We start from the raw sequence: 23,300 nt of genomic DNA on the forward strand, positions 1-23,300 counted from the left end.
ACATCGATTGATTTTTAATGTAATACAAGTTTATCATTTTTGACATTAAACCCAATTGGTCATGATGTATTATAATTTTTATACATTACTGGATTATATTTGGTAAAATTTGTTTAGAATTTTCGTATCTCTGTTTATGTGGGATATTGGTCTCTGGTTTTCTTTTCTTTTAATGTCATTCTCATTTTGGTGGCAGTGTAATTGAGGCTTCATAAAATGAATAGTATTTTATAGAAGGCTTTCTGTAAGATTGATAGTATTTTTCCTGAAGTGAATAGTAGAGTTCACAGGGAAGCCATCTGGACCTGGAGTTTCTTTGTGGGTAGTTTTGCCAATTATGAATTCAATTCCTTTAATAGACATAGGGCTATTTAGGCTATTTATTTCTTACTGAGTGAGTTTTGGTTGCTTGTATCAAGGATTTGGTCTATTCCATCTTAAATTATTAAAGTTATTGGTATAAATTATTTATAGTATTTTTTTATTATTCTTTTAATGTCTACAGGATTCACAATGATGCCCCCTCTTTTCTTCCTGGTAATGGAAGTTATTGGTAATTGACAGCTTCTCTCTTTTTCTTAACAGATAGCTAGAAGTTTATAAATTTTATTCATCTTTTCAAAGAGGGAGATTTAGGTTTCATGAATTTTTCTCTATATCTTGATCACTTTATAATTCATTGATCTCTTGCTCTTATCCTAATAGCCTTTTCCTCTGCTTGCTTGGGTGTTATTTGATGTACTTTTTTCAATTTCTGATTGTGGAATCTTAGATAATTGATTTAGACTTTTCTCTTTAGATAATATAAGCAACTGATAACTATGAACTTACCTCCAATCAACATATTGTTGCATCCCACAACTTCTGATATGTTATACGCTCATTTTCATAGAGTTCAAAATATTTTCTAATATCCTTTGGGATTTCTTTTTTGATTAATGGATGACGAAGGAGTAGGGTTGCCTAATTTAGAAAACTAAAAACACAGATGTCCAGTTTGAATTTCAAATTGACAATTTATTTTCAGTATTAGTATGTGCCGTGTAATATTTGAGTTCTATTTATATTAAAGAACTCATTGCAAACCTGAAATTCATATTTAACTGAGTGTCCTGTATTTTATCTGACTACCCTATTTAAGAGTGTATTGTTTACCTCGTAAATATTTAGGGATTTTCCAGATATCTCTCTTCCTGAAAATGTATTTTATTTTCATTTGTAAAAAATATTTTCGCCAAGTATATATATCTGGTTTGACCATATTTTTTTCAGTACTTTAAAGAGGTTAGTCAATTGCCTTCTGGCTTGCATAATTTTGACAGGGATTCATCTATCATTTTATCTCAATTTCTCTGTATTAGATGTATCCCTTACTACCTTTGATGGCTTTTATGATTTTCTCTTTGTACACAATTTTGATAAATTTTCTTACAATGTGCCTTGGTTTGGTTTTCTGTTTATTTCTTATACTTGGAGTTTCTTGAGCCTCATAGGCCCCTTGGTCTCAATTTTTTATAATATTTTAAGGAAATCAGCCATTATTTCTTCCTTCCCCCTTTCTGTGTGTGTGTGTGTGTGTGTGTGTGTGTATGTGTGTTATATTCTTCTCTCTCTCTCTCCTCCTTCTGGGGTTTGAATTACACATATGTTAGACTCCTTGATATTTCCCACAAGCCACTTATACCTTTCTCATTTTTATTTTCTATACTTTCCTTTCTAAACTTTATTTTGGGTAATTTCTTCAACTCCACAGTTATTTTCTGTGTCCAATCACTGTTAACCGCTTTCAGAATAGTTTTTATTTAGGTATAATATTTTTTATCTCTAGAGCTTTCATTTGGGTCCTTTTCATATCTTCTATTTCTCTTAACATTTCATACCTCCCTTTACATTCATTAGCACATTTATAAGATTTATAATAGCTTAAGTTACCTGTCTACTAACTTTGTCATCTCTGTTATGTATGGTTCTCTTTCTGTTTTTTTCTCTAAAAGTTATGGGTCGTAATTTTCAGTGCCTTACAATTTCTAATAGCATGCTAGATATTGTGAATTTTATAATTTTGGTGGCTGGATCCCTTTAGTTATGTTTGGTTTTTTTTTCTAGCCCAGGGTAAATTTGCGAGGGGGATCATTTTTATCATTCTGAAGCTTTCTGTCAGCTTTTTAAGATAAGCAGACTTCATTTTAGGGGTAATTTAATTTCACTACTCAAGTCAAAACTCAATTCAGTGCCACACATGCTACAAAGTTTCTCTCCTCTGATATTCACATCACTTCAAATGTTATAGGACAGGTTTTTGAAAGTTAAGTGAATACCATTTTAATTATAATGTTTAAAACCATAACAAAGTGCTTAAGATCTACACTCTTCTATTTAGGAGAAAGTTATGATTAGAGATAAGCAATGTTCTTGTTTCCAGGATAAGTAGAACTCAGCAAATATTCATGTATTTCTTTTCATGTCTCATCCTCCCTTGTAATCAAGCTGTAGCCATGTAACTGAGTCTGGCTAATGAAATGTGAACCCTACCTCTGGTCTAAGGCTTAAGATTCTATATGCTCTTCCATTCCCCATTTTCCTTTTGGCCGTTGATCATGAAAAACCACATTTTGAGATGGTGACAGTGACATAGCTGTATGGAAGCAGCCTGGACCCGGAACCATTACACACTGCACAAGTGACTACGGTATCATCTTTCCTACATCAGATCATGTGTGCTTGAGAGTTAAGCTTTTGTAGTATGAGCAGCTTATATTTTAGAATTAATTTTCTACTGAAGCATAGTCTATCAAATACTGCCTAATATAGTGCTTAAGCTAAAAGATTTAGCCAGTATTTAGGATAACTGAACCCAGTGTTGGTTAGAATGCACACTGGATATATATTGTACACTCTAATTACTTGCTCCTGGCATCCTAGTGAGAGGACTTTTGGTGCTTTAATACCACACTGATACTTTATGTTGTTATCACTATAATTAACCTTGAAATAGAGGTAAGTAGCTAGTATCATACAGTATTCTGCTTAAGCAAACCAATGTTTTCTTCCTGGATAGAGCCATATCCCCAGCTCCAGGGAAATATCAGTTGATGGAGAGAAAATTAAGTCAAAGTTATGGAAAAAATCCATACATGCAAAACCCCAATCATTTTAGGGGGAATGATTAAATATAAGGGGATAACTGAGGATTATGTGATATTTGAAAAAAAAATCCTTTAATCCAATGGCAAACATCAAAATGAACAAATAAGAAAAGGAATTTGGAAAGGAAAAAGTGTCCATTTTCTACATTGCTGACAAATTCCAACAAACTTAGCGAGTTAAAACACACATATTTATTACTTCCTGGTATTTATGCAGAGTTGAAGTCCTGGCATGGTGTGGCTGGATCCTCAGCTAAGGGTCTAACAGTGCTGCAGTTAAGGTGTTAATTGGACGGTATTTGTATCTGTGAGCTTGGTTGGAGGAAGGTTCTGCTTCTGAGCACACTTATGTTGATGGCAGAATTCATTCACATGTGGTACAGACTGAGGGTCTTAGCTTCTGGCTGGATGTTGAGTGGAGACTTCCTAAGCTCCTAGAGGTTTACACAGCTCCTAGGGGCTGCCCACGGCGGCTAGCCCATGATTTTTCCCAGCATGGCCACTTACTTCATCACATCGGCCTGGAGAGTCTCTCAGTAAGTCTGCTAGCAAGAAGGAGCCTTATGTAATGTAACATGATCATGGGAGGGAAAGTACAAGGAATCCAGTGCAGTAGAGGAGCTAAGGGTATTTTTAAATGGTAATTACAGCACTCCCTCAACCATGCTTCTTGTTTCGGCAGATGCAGGCTAAACTGGAATGAAAGAAAGAGGGCTCCAGAAGGAATATCTCTCCCCCAAAAAAGTCAGTTAAATGATGTATTCAACATAGTAAATAGGCAAAGCAAAAAAGATGCAACTGTTAATTCCAGTGAAAACAAAAAGCTGTACAAGAAAGAAAATAAATGCTAAATATTGAATTCACCAAAATTACAGTAAAATTATTTTGGAAGTTGGACAGAGGAAATATGTACGTGTGAGTCCACACATACATATTGTATGTGTGGTTGGCATAGGAAAAAAGATATTTGAATCTTCATATTCTATATTAGGGAATCAATAAATTGCTATCTGAAACTTGAAAAAAAGACAGTATAAGTATATTATGTACCAATCTGACCCTAAGTAGATGGAGTAATGAAGGAGCTGAAAACCAATGCCTATAGTGGGTAAACAGGAAGATGAATATATGAAAGACAAGGTCTACTGTGTTATGTTATACTTTTCCTAGTTTATTTGATTTTGAAAACTATGTACTTGGATAATCATGATAAAAATAAAAAAGGAGAATGAGTATAATGAGAACCGTAGCATTTTACTCCATATAACTTAACATTGAATTTTTTTTCAAAAGTCATATGTCTTAAATTTGTTATTAAAAAACAATAAATCTCTCTACTTCCTCCAAAGCCTCTACAGCTTTTTTATTTTTGAATTTTGTTTATTTTTTATAGAGCAGGTTCTTAGTAGTTATCTATTTTATACATATTAGTGTATATATGTTAATCCCAATCTCCCAATTCATCCCACCACCTATACAGCTTTTTTTCAATGAATTTTGAGGAGACAGACAGAATCTCCTGTGAGGATGAGAAAGAATGGGAGAAATAGTAGGACTGTTTGTGGGAAAGGGAGCTGGTGTACAGTAAGGAAGAATGCATTTCACTGGTTTTACAATTTTTCCCAGCCTAAGTGTTATATTAGAAGAAAGTAGGAAGTGGGCAAAGAACTCCATTAATTGCCTACTTTGTGCTAGGCACTGCAGAGGTGCTTTACTGACATTTCTTCACTTACCTCGCCTGACAGCACTCTGAGACAGATATTGCTGACCCCGTGTCACAGAGCAGGGGCCTAATGATGAGAAGTTAAATCAATTGCTTAAGCAAAACAAGCCTCTTAGTGTCAGAGCAAGAACTGAACCCAAAGGCCTTTCTGACTCAAAAAGCCTCAGCTATGGGTTGCTCTAAAATGAAGCCCTGCTTAGACCAGTCCTTTGTGTGCAAAACTGGCTCCATTTATTAAGTGCAAACCTCCTTCACTGTCTTAATTCCATATGCCCTCTGCAATCTTGTTTATATTCATTCATTTAAAAATCAACAACTCAAAGGTAAATTTCAGTTTTATTCTTGTCAAACGTTCAAGACCAGAATTTTATATATATTTTCATTAAATCTGATGTAGTCAAACAGTACAACAGTAGGTTATTGAGTGAGTGTAGGTGGTTAATTAAAAAAAAAAAAAACAACTTGTATTGAATTCTTAGGTAGTTTTTAGCTAATTATATGGCAACTTGGTTTATCTGCTGCTATTCGATTAAATCTTAACACGAGATTTTAGCAATAAGTCAATATTTAATAGAATCATTAGCATTTATTTGATATTTTGCTAAACCTTTGTGTAAAACCTTGCTCATTATTAGTTTAAACAGATTTATTGCTGGCTTTGGTGTAGCATATCTATTTTTAAGAAGAGGGATTTTGTTCTAACTAGTGTTCATGATGGAATCCATACTTTTTTGGCTTATTTAGGATTCGAATGAGCAGGTTTTTTTTTTTAACATCTTTATTGTAGTATAATTGCTTTACAATGGTGTGTTAGTTTCTGCTGTATAACAAAGTGAATCAGCTATATATATATATATATATATATATATATATATATATATATATCCCCATATCTCCTCCCTCTTGCGTCTCCCTCCCACCCTCCTTATCCCACCCCTCTAGGTGGTCACAAAGCACCAAGCTGATCTCCCTGTGCTATGTGGCTGCTTCCCACTAGTTATCTGTTCTACATTTGGTAGTGTATATATGTCCATGCCACTCTCTCACTTTGTCCCAGCTTACCCTTCCCCCTCCCTGTGTCCTCAAGTCCATTCTCTACATCTGCATCTTTATTCCTGTCCTGCCCCTAGGTTCATCAGAACCATTTTTTTTTTTTTTTAGATTTCATATATATGTGTTAGCATATGGTATTTATTTTACTCTTTCTGACTTACTTCACTCTGTATGACAGACTCTAGGTCCATCCACCTCACTACAAATAACTCAATTTCATTTCTTTTTATGGCTGAGTAATATTCCATTGTATATATGTGCCACATCTTCTTTATCCATTCATCTGTCGATGGACACTTAGGTTGCTTCCATGTCCTGGCTATTGTAAATAGAGCTGCAATGAACATTGTGGTACATGGCTCTTTTTGAATTATGGTTTTCTCAGGGTATATGCCCAGTAGTGGGATTGCTGGGTAGTATGGTAGTTCTATTTTTAGTTTTTTAAAGAACCTCTATACTGTTCTCCATAGTGGCTCTATCAATTTACATTCCCACCAACAGCACAAGAGCATTCCCTTTTCTCCACACCATTTCCAGCATTTATTGTTTGTAGATTTTTTGATGGTGGCCATTCTGACTGGTGTGAGGTGATACCTCATTGTAGTTTTGATTTGCATTTCTCTAATGATGGATGATGTTGAGCATTCTTTCATGTGTTTGCTGGCAATCTGTATATCTTTGGAGAAATGTCTATTTAGGTCTTCTGCCCCTTTTTGGATTGCGTTGTTTGTTTTTTTGACATTGAGATGCATGAGCTGCTTGTAAATTTTGGAGATTAATCCTCTGTCAGTTGCTTCATTTGCAAATATTTTCTCCCATTCTGAGGGTTGTCGTTTCGTCTTGTTTATGTTTTCCTTTGCTGTACGAAAACTTTTACGTTTCCTTAGGTCCCATTTGTTTATTTTTGTTTTTATTTCCCTTTCTCTAGGAGGTGGGTGAATGAGCAGTTTTAAAGGACCTCAAAACCAACTACGTTGACCCTAGATCCTCTGCATTTATTGCTGTGACAAAAACAAGTAGAGGTGTTGAAGAACGGTGATGTTGAAAAATCATAAAGGAATTAACATCTAAATGCTGAAACAGTTCTATTCATTGGTCTATTCATATGCAGAAAGAACCATCTTGCCTACAAACAATGGGGAAAATAATCAGAGCTCAGTGCTGCTGACCCCAGCATGGCTGTGTTTTCGCTGTGCACCAGCAGGCAGAACATAACAACAGAGCGTGGCCTCTGCTCTTTCTGGAGGCCCCTAGTCTTTATTGCAGAGGATGAGAATGGCAACAAAATGCCTGGGTGTGCCTATGTGTGTGTTTTCATTAGCCATTTTATCTCTCCAATTGCCAAATGAAAAATATATCTGTTTGGTTGATTATTGATCACAGACAATCTCATCAGAGTTATGTGGCTGACATATACCTAAATCTGTAAGCATATTTTGAAAAGAAATGAAGAATAAAAATATGAATATTTCGGACTATAAAATATCAGCTCTTATGAGAAAATAGTATGAAATTAGATTTTCCATCTCTATCTGAATGGATACTGAATTTTCCACGACATTTACATTTCATAAGAGGACTTACAAATAAGTTGAAATGTGAAAGTTACAGATATTTTTTTCTCAAGCACCCTGGCTCTGGTGTTCAGGCGAAAGGAGTGCGTGTGTGCTTGTGTGTGCGTGTGTGCATGTGTGAACGTGGAAGAGAAGGCTTTCATGTGAATGAGCCGGAGGGGGTGCAGGTTTTGTACTAGGTCTGATTGATGCTCTCCCATATGGTCACTAACTTGATGGACTCTCACCGGCCTCTTTTCCTGTCTCCTGGGCTGGAGCTCATTTAACTGAAAGCATGATGAAGGCGACAAGAAGGGACCAGCTGAGCCATACAGCCTTTGTTTGGCCCTAATAGATCAGGTTAGCGTTTTGCAGATGTTGGGTTTCCAAATCAATAATCCTGTTGTCGGCAGCTCCCAGCAGTAGCTATTAGATGATGTAATTTGGAATTTGATTTTCTTCTTAGGTTAAGACAAACAAATCTCATTTGCAGTGTAAAATATCTAACATCATGAAAATAGTGCCTTCTGTTTTGCTTTCTCACCCAAGGGCATTTTATAGAATGGAAGTCAAGGTCACTGTGACAGTCTTCTCACTGCAGAAAACTGCAGCCACAGACTACATTTTGAAAGCCTGCTTTTTTCACTTATTAGGTTATCACAAGTGGTAACCATGCTAGCAGAGGTATCTGTAGCTTTGCATTGTGTTAAGAGAAATAGAATTACCCGATATTGCAGCTGCACTTTTGATTTGTCATTTATTTGGAATAAATAGAGGGTGGTATGCCAGTTGCCATGGAAACCAGTTCTACTTTGGAGCAGTGTAAGACCTTTAAACACGTTTGAAATTGCTTCCTTCTCATTATGTTTCAGCACTGAAGAAGGTGTAGTGTGCAATTAAACAGAAATGAAGTTTTAATTAAAAAATTAAATTACATTTTATGGATTGTCCTTTGTGTACAGTAAGCTTAAGAAAGCCTTGCTACCTGCAAAGCTGACTGGATGTATATTTTGGAAAGAGAAAAGGATCATCCTCTTACTGCTGTGTGTGTGTTTGAGTGTGTGTGTGAGAGAGAGAGATTCACGATGATTTGTCTCTTAGAAGTTTATTACAAAAAAACCCATTCCATTTAGAATGTTCTGGAAATCTTGGTAAATGTGTGCAGGGTTATAAAAAGAAACGATATGTTTGGATTTGTTTGTAGGGTATAAATCAAGAGCGTTAAATATGCTGACACAAAAAGACAACATTTAATTGTTCAGATTTTGAAAGAGATTCTTTTAAGGAAAATTAGTGAAAATAAGAAAATGCTATATAGTCTGGGTCCTGATGTATAGTCATTACAAAAACAGAAATATATGCACATGAGGCAGCCAAAATCTGAGGATTTTACATGATGAAAGTTAAACGTAGGCTTATATTTTTAAAAGTTAAGTGTATTTTGTACATTAAAAAGTGAAGTTCCTCAGCTTCTGAAATTGAAAAAATATGTTGAAATGTTAATTTAGATTTATGTATCAATTATATAAGTTGTCCCAGAACTATAAACATAGATTATTCAGAAACCATCCAGGGATCACCTTTGTTATAGCCAAGTGTTAAAACCTTACCTTTTTACAGCTCTTTATGATATATAAAGCGCATCCACATACATTATTTCATGTGCTCTGTCAACAATTCTGAGGTAACAGTATAGCAGCTATTGTTTCCATTTTAAATATAAGTGACTTGCTTAAAGTTACCCAGGTTATCAATGGAACCCCTGAGAATCAATGTCTTCTGATTTCTAGTCTTATGATCTTTCCATTTCGAGAATTATATTTCATATCAGACTAAATTTACAGAACATCCTGTTTTCTCCTGACTCATTGAGGAAGGTATTATAAAGTATTTCGGGATACAATTTAACTGCTCTTCAGAATTACAGAAAGTGTGTGATGAAGTGTGATTTTAAATTAAGCTTTTTTGTCTTCTAAGCATCCTATCATAGATGTTTATTTTTTGCAGGTTTAACAAGAGTTTACTGGTTACTTCACATTGTTCGGCCATACTGACGATGGTTCAATTTTTATGCAATTGAAATATTCCTGCCATACGGACTTACAAGACTGTTATTTTTCCATGTATGACATGTCCACTTAACTAGGTGTTATTTATGTTTAGTAGTTGTCTGCTCAATCAGTCCCTTGCTGGCAATGAGCCCTTGTGGCAATGGAGCCCCATACTATAAAAAGATTGTATGAAGAACTGAAAAAACTGTGCTCTGTAATGACAGGCGCTTCATTGGTAGTGAGCAGCTGCCGGCCCAGCAGTCCTGGGACTTTCATGAGGCTGCTATGAATATGTTCACAGCATGCCGAGGCTGCTGCCATGCTACTAAAATGCTACGTCGCCAAATCCCCTCTGCTGGAGACCACTGGCTTCGTCCTACTTAATACAGAACCTTTCTTAAAGGAGATACGTTTCACCTCTACCAAATAAAAATTACACTCTTCAGTGTATAATCAATGCCTTCATAATATCCCGTACAGAATTTAGCACTTGGAAGATATGATGTGAGTTCTTTTTTTGTTGTCAAATGTGAAGGTTCTCTTCTATCACAGATCATTGGTGAAGTAGTTAGATTTCCAAAGGAACAAAGGGGGGATCTGCTGTGAAATTATCTCAAGGCCTATTGTCCACGTTTTGGAAGATTTAACAAAGTGCTAGCTCATGGCCGAGATGACCGTCATGGCAAATGTCAACGAGCTGGAAAGCATGGGAGTCTAGACTATTCTTTGGTAAAGGAAGCTTGACCAAAGCACCAAGCATCCAAGGCTTTCACACTGGCACCAATTCTCATTTTCCTGAATCTCAAAGCTGGTACTCTGACCTAACATGGCAACAGATTGCTTGTCAAAGTTTTTATACTGATGCTAAATAACCACCCAGGAAGCCAACACTGAAATTTAAATAGGCTGTATGAATTTTTTAATAATAAACTTTTAATTAAGTGTAAAATGTAACAGAAAAGTGCACAAAGCCTAAGTGTACACAGTTCAATGAATTTCATAGAGCAAATAATCTGTGGAACCAGCACTGTGAACAACGCAAACTATTACTCTGATTCCCATAGGCTCTCCTGGAGCCCCATCCCTAACTATCAGCCCCAAAGGTAGCCAGATATATTATCTCTTAACAGCATAGATTAGATTTGCCAAAGTTTGAACTTTCTATAAATATAGCCATACAGTACATATTTTTGTGTGCTTGGCTTCTTTCTCTTAAAGCTACATTTGTGAAATTCATCCATGTTTTTGTGACTAGCTGTGTTCTGGGACTGCTTCATTTCTATTACTGCACAGTATGTCATTCTACTATTGCACAGTGAGTGTATCCTGATTCGTTTAATCATTTTTCTGTAGAAGGCTGTTGAAGTTGTTTCCGGTGTGGGACTCCTATAGACATTCTAGTACATGTATTTTGGTGAACATATCTACTTATTTCTTTTGGACATGTACTTTAGGGTCATTGAGTTGGTAAGTTTGACCTTAGTAGATACTGCTATATTGTTTTCCACAGTGGCTGGACAAATTTACACTCCCATCAATGGTGTACAAGAATTACAATTGCTCCACATCTCACCAGCATGCAGTTTTTGACTACACTTTAATTTTAGCCATTTGAGTGGATGTACAGTGTATCATATTGCAGCTTTAATTTTCATTTTCCTGATCACTAATAAAGCAATTTTTCATATGTGTTTTGGCCATTCATGTTTTTTTGAAGTTCCTGTTGAAATATTTGCAATTTTTCTATTGACCTGACTGCCTTTGTCTTATTGCTTTGTTGGTACTGTTTCTGTAGTCTAAATTTGTTTTTCTCTAATACATGTTTTGCTCATATTTCTTCCCACTTGAACGCCTGTCTTTTTACTCTCATAATGCGGTCTTTTCATTCATGGCGGACACTTTTTTACTTCTATTTAAAAAATCTTTAAGATTTTTTTCCACCCTGTTTTCTTCTAGGAGATTTATTGTTTTAACCTCTCACACTTAGATCCACAACAAAGCTGAAATTGATTTTAATTTATTGGTAAAAACAAACCAAAAAACAAAAACCTACAGAAGTTTCTCCATTGCATTGCAGTGTCATCTTTGTCATAAACTGAACAATCATATATGTGTGGATTTGTTTCTGTACTGTCTGTTTGGTCCTAATGGACTATTTGTCATTTCACCAATACCATCCTGCCTTTATTACTATAAATCTTTTATGGGTCTTTTTATGTGGTCATGTCAGTTTTCAAAATTTGCTCTTCTTTTTTAAGATTGTCTAGACTATTTTGGTTCTTTGCATATTCATAGAAATTTTAGGTTCAGATTGCCAATTTCCACAAAACAACCTGCTGGAATATTTATTCAGATTGCTTTGGTCAATAAGATCAGTTTTTGAGGAATCACTAGCTTTACAATCTGAGCATTTTACATACTCCATTTATTTAAAAGGTGATACCTTAAAGAATAATTCTTTAAATAAATTACTCTGTGCCAATTGAATAACCGTAGGGATAAAGGTTAACTTTGACTTCTATACATTAAGGCCTCACACTATACATTAAAGCCAATTCTAGCTGCATTAGATTAGAATGTTATTGGATCTGAATGTTAAAAGCAAAAAATAACATCTCTATAAAATAGTACTTGTGACTACATTTGTGACCTTGAGATGGAAAAAGTTGAGTACAAAAATATTTCTTAAACAGGACACTAGAAGCACTAAACAAAAGGAAAAGAATGAGGCAAAAGATCTTGACCAATTTTATTTTATCAAAATACAACATTAAGGGTATAGAACTTAGAAGAAAATACTTTGAATATATATTACCAACAAAGGGCTCCTGTCTGGAATATATAAAACACTTATTCAAGTCAATTAGAAAAATATTACTCAAGAGGGAATTAGAGGAAAACTTTAATATGTTTTTAGCAAAAGAGAATATCCAAGTGTCCAATAAATATGTGAAAAAGTGATCATCAGGGAAAAGCAAAATAAAACATTTTCATTGTTAATAAATGGTGTTAATTATCTATCAGAATGATAAAAGTAAAAAGAACGTTAGTATCGAGTGTCAGAAAAGATGTGGGTCTACAGGAGCTCTCTCATACACAATCTGTGGGAATTTATTTTGGTAAAGTCGCATTGGAAAGCTGACATCACTTCTTAGAGTTGAATATACACAATCCTTAAAGCCCAGCAATCCCATTCATAGGTATTTACCCAATAGACATCCACACCTATATGCTACAAATCATGAACAAGGATAGCAACATTAATTACTTTAGTCAAAGAATAAAAAGAGCTTCAACAACATAGATAAATACGGCAAATATAATTGTTGAGAGAAAGAAACACAATCCAAAATATGACTTGATTCATATTAAGCTCAAAAACAGGCAAAAGTAACCTATGGCTTTAGAAATCAGTATAGTCATGATATTTAAGATAGGGACAAGAGAGGAGCTCCTGCAATGCTGCTGTTGTTTAATTTCTTGATCTGAGTGGAGATGACACAGACACATTCATTCACTGATACTCCGTTGAAGTGTGTATCTATGATTTGTGCACTTTTCTGAATGAGTTTTAGGTATCATTAAAGATATTAATGTGTATTTACATGTTTATTATATAAAGCTATATATATGTATATATATATATATATTTGTTTAAATACTTCAGTATTTCTCCACTTTATGTGTTAGGATACAACATTGAACACAACAAAAAGGGTCTCTATTCTTCTGGGTTATACTTTCTTACAATCTCTTCCCCCCTCCCCAAGCTTTATTGAGATATAATTAGCATATAATCTGTGTAAGGTTAAGGTGTACAATGTGTTGATTTGATACACTTATATATTGCAAAATGATTACCACTATAGGGTTGGCTAACATTTCCACCATCTTACAAAATTACCTTCTTTTTTGTGGTGAGAACATTTAAGATATACTCTCTTAGCATCTTGCAAGGACATATCCTTTATTAATAACTATAATCACCATGTTGTGCATTAGACCTTCAGAATTTATTCATTTTACATCTGGAAGTTCGTACCTTTATGGTCTTATGTGGATGCATACATATCTAGAAAAATAAAAAGATGTAGATGGAAAAGATATAGCAACTTTAGTGTAGTGACTGAATTTGAAAGGAAGTTAAAAGCATGGGGTTTGACAGGAAAATAAAAGAGGACTTCAATCATAGATCAAATATCTAATATTGCAAAATGTTAATTTTGTTGATTTGTAAATTTGTTAATTCATGCTGAAAGGTGCACTTTTATCTGTAACTGTGTTCTCCTAAATTTTCTACCAGAGTGAAAAACTTTTACGTAAAAATATTGAAAAGCACATTTTCTAGACATCAGGAGCACACGAACGAAACAAAACAAAATAAAAAGGTACCAAAACACAGTATCTTAAGGCTCTCACCAGCTAATGTCAGAGTTACAAATAGCTGACTTGGGGTAAAAGGTTTGATTTGACAGAGATTCACAAGAGTAGTAAGCAGGCGCCTTGATCATAAAGTTTCTTGAATGCAACATTGAGGAAAGAGAACATTGTCTAAGAGCAATTGAAGAAATTCAAGTAGCATCACCTTTATGTCTAGAAATGCCTCAACTGACTGTACAGTATATGGGGAACTGGACAACATAGGGACCATGGGCATGAAAAGAAAGCCGGAGCAGACATCTAGGAGAGAAATGATAAATTTCAGAACTACAGTAGTGATGGTGGGAATGTAGAAATTTGCAGTCGTATGAGAAAAAGAAAACACAGGCAAGTATGCTATATATGATAACTGATTGAATGTGAGCATTTGAAGTAGATAATGAAGTCAAGAAAGACATCTAGGTTTATGAAGTTAGCTATTGGTGTAGACGAGGAATCCTGACAAAATTCAGTGGAAGGGCTCTGCCTCAAGTTTGCCTTCATCATTGAGGTTCAAAGCCTAGATAGAATAAAATATAATTCTTGACCAAAATAGTTTTCAATCTAATGGGATTCAAGGGATATTATTAACAAATAATTGTATTATTTCCAATTCACAAAAGAATAGATAATTTAGGAGGACAAAATTTGTCCTATGAAACAGTCTCTGTGGCCCTTGGTTATGTTCTTGCAAAAGGGTAGTGCTGTCTGAAGGATGTGGTGAAGAAAATGCCTCCGTTTCATTACATAATATTTTCCCATCCATTTTAAATATTAACTTGCCAGGTCAGCATCATGAAATAAATCTTTCTGAGTCCTCAATTTTTATGTTACTTTAAAAGTGTTTACAATATTGTGCGGTCCCTCCCACTTTTACATACATAGTAAAAGAAAAAGAAAGCCTTCTTTGTAAAGTTTATTTTGATATTTTGTTGGACAATCTTAACAATTCTAAGCACAGAACTCAAAGTTATTTAAGGGTTTGCACTTTTTTGATTTTTATATTCTTAGTGACTTCACAGTAACTAGTTTATCCACAGTTTCTGAATAAACAAAAAGCTTGTACCACAGTGCCTGCTACCACATGCAAATGTTTCATTCGACCTCATGCTAGACAAGGTAACTATTCAAATGAATTATATTTTTGAAAGAAAACGGTAATGTGCAATAAGGCATGCATCTTGTTAAATAAAAAGTGTCTATGATTATAAAATCATTTATCTAATAAATTGATTCTGCTAAAACAGTTTTGAAATAATCATATTTTTTGGATCAGTAATGTACATTCATCAGTCTGTTAAATAATTTGCAATTCTTACTTCCCTTAAGCACAAAGAATTTCCTTCTCTCAAAGCCTACTGGTTATAACACAGACATTTTCCAGGCAATCTATCTTCGGGCACTGAATAAAATGTGACCTTTCCTAAAAGGTAGCACAACTGCTAAGCTCAATAATGAGTGGCATAATTCTATAGAACCATTTAAAATATTATCTATTTATTTCCCACTGAGTCCAAATGAGCAAGTACACAAATGAAGAGATCATTTCAATACGGAAGAATGTTGAAAATTTATAGAATAACCCTTATGGAAAAGCATACAAAGCAGTATGCCATATGTTGGCAGTAAGTGATCATTAGTTAAATATTCTTATTGTATATAAATATTTGGTTTTATTTTGTGATATCTGGGGAATAAGCTTTAATTTATTTATATACTTAGACATACATCATGGCAGTTGTTTTTAGCTGGTATTCCCCTATCCATGTATCCATTTCCCAGCAATTTAAAGTTGGTTTAAGCCAACAAGGCAGTCCTATTATCCTTTGATAAATACTAATTTTTCTAGCTAATAAAGCTTTATGCAAGTGAGTGTAATTTAGGAGTGCAAGATAAATGATTGAGAAGTTATCCATAACCATATTTTTAGTTTTTTATGCTTTTAAAAGTAAATTTATTTAAGTGACATTTTAAGCTGTAATTCTACTTAGCAGAATGTATATTGAAAGCCCTATTTCCTTTTATTTTTCCAAAGACTTTATATTTAGTTCTCTAAAATGATCAACTGAAGAATCCAGATGGATGTTAGGAATTTATTTCATCAGTTTTTGTGACTCACGCTTAAAATTGCTCATTACCATTTTGCCCTTTTATAAAGAACAATAAAGAAAGACATATGAGTCCTGTTTTGACCAAACAGTTGAATGACTAACCAAGGATTCACTTGTCAGTTCCTTCAAAATAATTTTTAATAAATGATACATTTAGTGACTGCCTTAGCCATTTCTTAAAATAATAAATCAATCTATCACTTTTAAATAGTTTATCTTAGGAGGTAGTTATTTGTAGCAGCCACTGTTGGTTAACTATCTAGCATACAATTCTTCCTACCTAACGGAAGTGTAATTTTGTTTGGGACCTACTCTTGCCCCACACAGCCTGTAGATCTCATGGTAATAATAAACGTAACTGTAATATCTACGCTATGGAGCTCTTATGTATGCCAGGTCAGTTTTATGCACTGTAAATTTAGTTAATCCTCACAAACTCTATGAGATACTATAATTATCACTCATTTACTGAAAGATTGAAGTAATCTTCCATGGTTTCACAGGTGGCAAGTAACAAAGCTGCGATTCTAACCCAGGCAGAGCTAGGGTCAATGTAGGGGACGCCCACTCCAGCTGCAAAGATGTGCTCTGATTTTCTAAGCCAACTGTAGTAAGGATTTTCCAAAAATTGGAACACAGACCCAGTTTTAAACCATTAGGGATACAGCATTCCATTGGAAACTCTTAGCAGTACAGAGATTGGTTTTGACTTTGAATAGCCCAATCAGTTGGATTTGGAAGAAAAATCCTAAAGAGAAGACATTTATTCCAGGCTTGAATTTCTTCCTCTTTCCCACTGGACATGAAAAGAAGGTATGTCGTTGAAGCACCGTATCAATTATATTACAAGCGAAAGGCAAGCCAGGCTCATTGCAAATCCTAAGCGCAGAGGAGAACTATAGAGAAGTGCCATATTTATTGAGAATACTCTGTGCAATAAGGAAATTTTGAGTATGTGCTCTGCCAAACACTGTACAATGCAATCAGCACATACAGTAAAATAAAATACTCCCTATATCAGATGTTCCAGTGGCACTGAGAAATGAGATTACAAATTAATATGTTCAGTATGAGTCCATATGGGCTCACTATTCATGGATGTGGGTTCCTACTCCTATGTACATATAGACAGGTTCATTTAAACACACATGTGTCTGGCCAGTCTATATTTAATTACATGGCATTATCATGCACATGTACCTATTTCACTTAATAATCTAATGTGTATATAATATGTATTAACAATAATACTATTATATTATTAATATATAATATTAATATACATTATTATTGTATAAGGTTAATTTATATTAATATACTGATATGTTATTAAACACTCAGGAAAAAAGATTTTTAAGGGCTGCTTAGTATTCCAATGTATGAATGAGGGTTTACTTAATTTTGCTCCAACTTTTACTAATATATAAATAATGTTTAAACTAATAAATGCATATAGCTCTTTGTATTTCACACACACACAATTACTCACTTAGGAAAAAGAAATATGTACATTTTAAGAATTTTGATGTCAATTGCTTTTGTGAAGCATGGGAAAGTGTATGTCTTCATACCTGTCCATCACTTGACATATATTTTCTTTTTCATTGAAACCAAATGTATACAAAATGAAATGTTCATATCTTAAGTATGTGATTCAGTGAATTTGGATAAGTGTATATACATCCTGTAAATACCACCACAATTAAGTTATAGATATTTCCATCATCCCAGGCTGTTTCCTTGCACTTTCTTCAGTCAACAGCCACCCATGATGGCCCCCACTGTTCTGATTTTTATCATATTAAAAGGTTTTTTTTTTGTTCTGCTTCAGATATACAGAATCCTGTAGTATGTTCTTTGTGTCTGACTTCTTTTACTAAAAATAATATTTTTGAGATTCATCAATATTGTTTGAGTATCACTAAGTTGTTCCTGTATTGTGAAGTAGTATTTTATTATGTGAAAATACCTCAAAAGAACTTTTTATTTTCCTGTTCATGTATGAACATTTGGGCTTTTTCAGTTGGGAGCTATTATGAAAAAATTACTGTAAAACATTCTTATACAAGTTTTGTAGAAATGCATTTGTATCTCTTAAGTAAACATCTAGAAGTAGAATTGTTGGGTCATGTGGTATGTAAATGTTCAACTTTAAAATAAATTGCCAAATTATTTGCCAAAGTGGTTCTAACAAGCAATTTATGATGGTTCCATGTTTCAGTTTACAATAGCAATACTAAATTTAGATATATACTGCTAAAAATGATTTTAATTTTTAAAGATAAGAGAATTTATATGAATATTCAAGACCTAGACATCTTTAGATATATTTGACTAGACCACAGAAAAGTACATAATAACTTCAATGAAAATGCCCTCTGACCTAATTGCTAGACTGAATATTATCAGATGTTCAAAAAGCATTCTTAAGACTTTATATGTCATCTCATAATTTTAAAGTAGGCTCATTTGCTTTTGTTTTTAGAGTTCTTCTTCACACAGCTATATTTGTTATATATTTTTTGAACAATATATTTGATTTATTCAAATTTTTCTGAAAGTCTTATAAACCTTGGTATTTTGTGCTCTAAATACAAAATAAATTGAAAATAACAAGAGGAAAACAAAACAAGTGCATCTTGGATTTTTGTACTGGTAACAAACTTCTCAAAACAACTTTAATTATCATTTCTTAAGAATCTTTAAGTTTTGGAATTTCTTGAAGCTATAAGATCTTTAAGATGAACTAGAAACTTTTTCCAGAATGTATTAATTACAAGTCAAATGCACATTATAGTGTGGAAAAAACATGAGAGCAAATGACCTTGAATCACCAGAAGTAATGTAATGTGTTGGTTGATGCCACTTTTCTCATTAGCTTTGCTGTACATCAGGAAAATAGTCAAACCAGTGTTCTTTACCCACACAGTATCTGTTGCCCTTTATTCTTGTGAGAGATTGATTCCTCTATGTCAGAAACCCAACAATTTAACTGAACTCTCGGCTGAAAGTTGTCATGAGATTTTCCAGACAGCTCCATAATATTGACATCTTGCTGACCTTTTCAGTAATCTGTAATTGGGCTATGTGGACATTTTTTCTTTCATATTTCTTACTTTTGACAAATACATAAAGAGATGATGGAATCTTTTAAAGGTTACAGAGATTTTAAGGGGAAGATAGTGAGCTAACACAAGCAAAGCATTTTACGCTAATGATCAATGTAGATCACTAAGAAATGGTTTTATAATAAGAAGGAAAAAAGTTTTTGGCTATCACATTTGACTCCTACTATGAAGAACTTACTTCTGAGAACTTTTCATTATTATAACAACTACCTGGAAATTCTTCATTTATAATTATATATCTGGAATATTAGTGGGTTAGACTTCTTGGAAACATAATATTAAAAGAATTTTTGTGCATAGAGTGCATAAACTTTCTAGTTTTTAATGGGTATATTATATAACTCTCTTTCTCTTCTTTGCAATGTAATCTGCAAATTAGAGCAGATATATTTAACTTTTGTTTGCCTTTTTATTTTTTGATATGTGGAAAATTTCAAATGGAGTTTAGGCAAGTTTCCTAAATTATAGCAGAAATGGAATAAGAATCCCAGGTATTTCACTCCAAATTGTTTCCCCTTTTTACTCTTTCTCTCTATTATCAAATAGTTATAAAAGATTAATATGTTGGGTTTGGAGAAAGATGTGACTATTAAAAACTACTTAAGGAATTGTTGTTAAATGTTGGAGCTGAAAACTGTGTGAAAATTTCATCCCCTAAGACATTTGTTTCTGAATTAATTGACTGGACCTTTCAGGACCTATGACTAAAAGGAGTTTGTATATGGTGGAAAGAGGTCCTGGATAGTTCTAACACAGACAAAACTTGGGAGATATTCCTGACTTCTTCCCTGTCCTCATTCATCATGTTGCCAATTATAATAAAAGGTATTTTTTTAACCTATTCATCCATTCACAAATATTTATTGATTACCTACCGTGTGTCTCTCCTTAGTCTAAATGCTTTGTATACAAATTCCCAGCTCCCATGGATGGAGGTGGGGAAACAGATTATAAGCAACATAATTAAATAAAATAGATGGAGTAATATTTAGGAACAATAATAGGGTAGGAAGGAGAATAAAGAAGATTGCAAGGGCTGTAATTTTATATTTGATGCCCAGGAAAGGCTTCTATGAAAATGTTATATTTGAGTAAAGACCTGAAGGATAAAAATGAGTGAAACTTACAGATATTTGGTGGACCAGCGCTGAAAGGAGAAGAAGAAAGACCACAAAGTCCCTGAGGCAGAGGCGATGTATTAGATATTAGATATATATTTTGAAAGGAAAGCCAACTGAATTTGCCAAAGTATTCTACGTGATGTGTGAAAAAATAGGGGAAAACAGTCAAGAATACTCAAGGTTTTGGTTTCAGAAACTGGAAGGATAGAGTTGCCATTAACTGGTATGGGCAAGACTTTCCATGGCTACTGCCATATTTTTAATTCAAGCCCTTGTAATGTCTCAACAGGAGGCTACAACAATCTCCTCATCGCTCTCTATTCTACTGTTGACATCTCCCAAACTACTCTCTACCCCATCACCAGTTTTCTCCTTTTAAAGCACATCTGATCTTATCATGCCTATGTTTGAAATCTTACAATAACTTTTTTCATTAAAAAAATTTTTATTTTATATTGGACTATCGTTGATTTACAACGTTGTGTTAGTTTCAGGTGTACAGCAAAGTGATTCAGTTATGCATATACATATATATATATATATATATATATATATATATATTCTTTTCCCATTTTGGTTATTACAGAATATTGAGCAGAGTTCCCTGTGCTATACAGTAGGTCCTTGTTGGTTATCTATTTTAAATACAGTAGTGTGTACATGTCAATCCCAATCTCCCAATTTATCCCTCCCCCACGCCTTTCTCCTCCGGTAACCATAATTTTGTTTTCTAAGTCTGTGAGTCTGTTTCCATTTGTAAATAAGTTAATTTTTATCGTTTTTTGTTTTTTGTTTTTTAGATTCCGCATATAAGCTATATCATATGATACAACCCAATCAAAAAATGAGCAGAACACCTAAACAGACATTTCTCCAAAGAGGAAATATAGATGGCCAAGAGGCACATGAAAAGATGCTCAACATCTCTAGTTATTAGAGAAATGAAAATCAAAACTACAATGAGATATCACCTCACAACAGTCAGAATGGCCATCATCAAAAAGTCTACAAACAGTAAATGCTGGAGAGGGTATGGAGAAAAGGCAACCTCCTACACTGTTTGTGGAAATGTAAATTGGTACAGCTACTATGGAGAACAGTATGGTTACTCCTTTAAAAACTAAAAATAGAGCTACCATACGACCCAGCAATCCCATTCCTGGGCATATATCTAGAGGAAACCATGGTTTGAAAGGATACATGCACCCCAGTGTTTAGTAACTCTTACGTGACTCTGGACAGAGATCCAAACTCTCTTTTGGCTCTGTGCCTTTAATCTTACTGCTTCCTGTGAAGATAACACCCTTCTTTCATTTTTTACTTAATTCAACTCCCTTTCTTTCCTTCTTTTTCTTTCTTTCTTTCTTTTTCTTTCTTTCCTTCCTTTTTATTGTTTAACTTTTATTTTTTTTCAAGATCCAAGTGTGGCTCTTACTCATCCAGCAAAATTTCCCTCAGTTTCTAAAATACATCAGGCATAAAATGTATTATCCTGTATTGCAATTTACCTTTGATTTATGTTACTTAAAATTCTTATTGAAATGTATAGTTATGTGCAATAATGTTTTAAAATGCAAGATTCTCCCTGCTTACAAAGAAAACACTAGATTATTTTATATGTAAAGTATTTTTTTGCTACTTAAAAATTTGTACTCATCACCTAAGTATGAAAGCCTAAATCCTATAATTTCCTTTGGCATGGTTTATAATGTCATATAAATGACATCAGAGTAAGAAATTATGTTAGTTATCTAATGCTGCCTAATATATCATCCCATACTTAGTGACTTAAAGCAACAATGATCATTTATTATCTCTCCCTGTGTGTGTGGGTTATGAATTCAGGGATAATTCAGTGGGGGAAGTTCTAGTTTGGAGTGTCTTATGAGTTTGCCATTATTTAAAGGCTTGACTAATGCTGGAGAGTCTAATTTATATGGTTTACAAATGGCTTCTCCATGCAAGTCTCAGCAGGACACAGAAGCCAGATTTTTCCAGAGTGACTGAAACAAGAGTAACCAATATGGAAGCCTTTATGCCTTGATTACACATAACTGTATTTACTTATGCATGTTTTTCAGTACTCTTAATAATGTCCATGTTTATTGTGTTACTTACATTGGGCAGCCAGCCATGATTCTGTGTAGGAGGAGACCACTCACATTTGTAAATATCAGTAGACTCGGATTGTTGTCTATTGGTCTATTCTTGGAGAAAGATATTATAGATTTCCTTCTGGGCTCCAATGATTTACGTTCTTCCCATGTTCAAAATATTCTCACCCATAGAGGATGTATAGCTCAGTGGTAGAGCATTTGACTGCAAAATACTCTCACCCTCATCCAAGGCTCCCAAAGCCATCTTATTACAGCAGCAGCTCCAACTCTAAGGTCTCACCATCTAAACTAACCCGAGTGTGGAAGTGTGTTCCTTATAGTTTCTCAAGTGTAGCCCCTTAAGATAAAAAGACTTGCATATTAAGGAGATAAATTATTTGCCTCCCTGTGTGTCATGCACCCAACATAGTGTCCTACCATTATAGAACAAGAGTGGGATCATTTATTATAAATAGTCTCATTCAGAAAAGGGAAACACAAGAGGCACACAGGAGTTGCTCTTCTATAGCAATTTTGAAACCTGCTGGGCATTTCTTGGTACTTCCTTGATTAGGACTCAGTCCTACAACTCTCTGGTAATAGATCTCTGTATCTCTGGGCTCCATTCTCTAGGGTTCCACCTTCTTAACTCTTAGGGTTTTTTTTTTTCCATAAATGATATCCCACATTTACAAGTGAGTAGGTATTAATAGACATAAAATTAATAGTCAATCTAAGAAATACAGAATTTTATTCTACCCAACCTAAGGATTATGACCCAGGAGAAAGTGTTTAAGAAAGCTCTGAGGACTCTTCTGAAGAGGTAAGGGGAAAGGCCAGTATATATGTGATTTGGGGGAAGGGGGTACATTCAATCAATCACACATCTCAGTGGAAGG

Source organism: Balaenoptera ricei, chromosome 3, assembly GCF_028023285.1.
Source record: "Balaenoptera ricei isolate mBalRic1 chromosome 3, mBalRic1.hap2, whole genome shotgun sequence".
NCBI classification, from domain to species: Eukaryota; Metazoa; Chordata; class Mammalia; order Artiodactyla; family Balaenopteridae; genus Balaenoptera; species Balaenoptera ricei.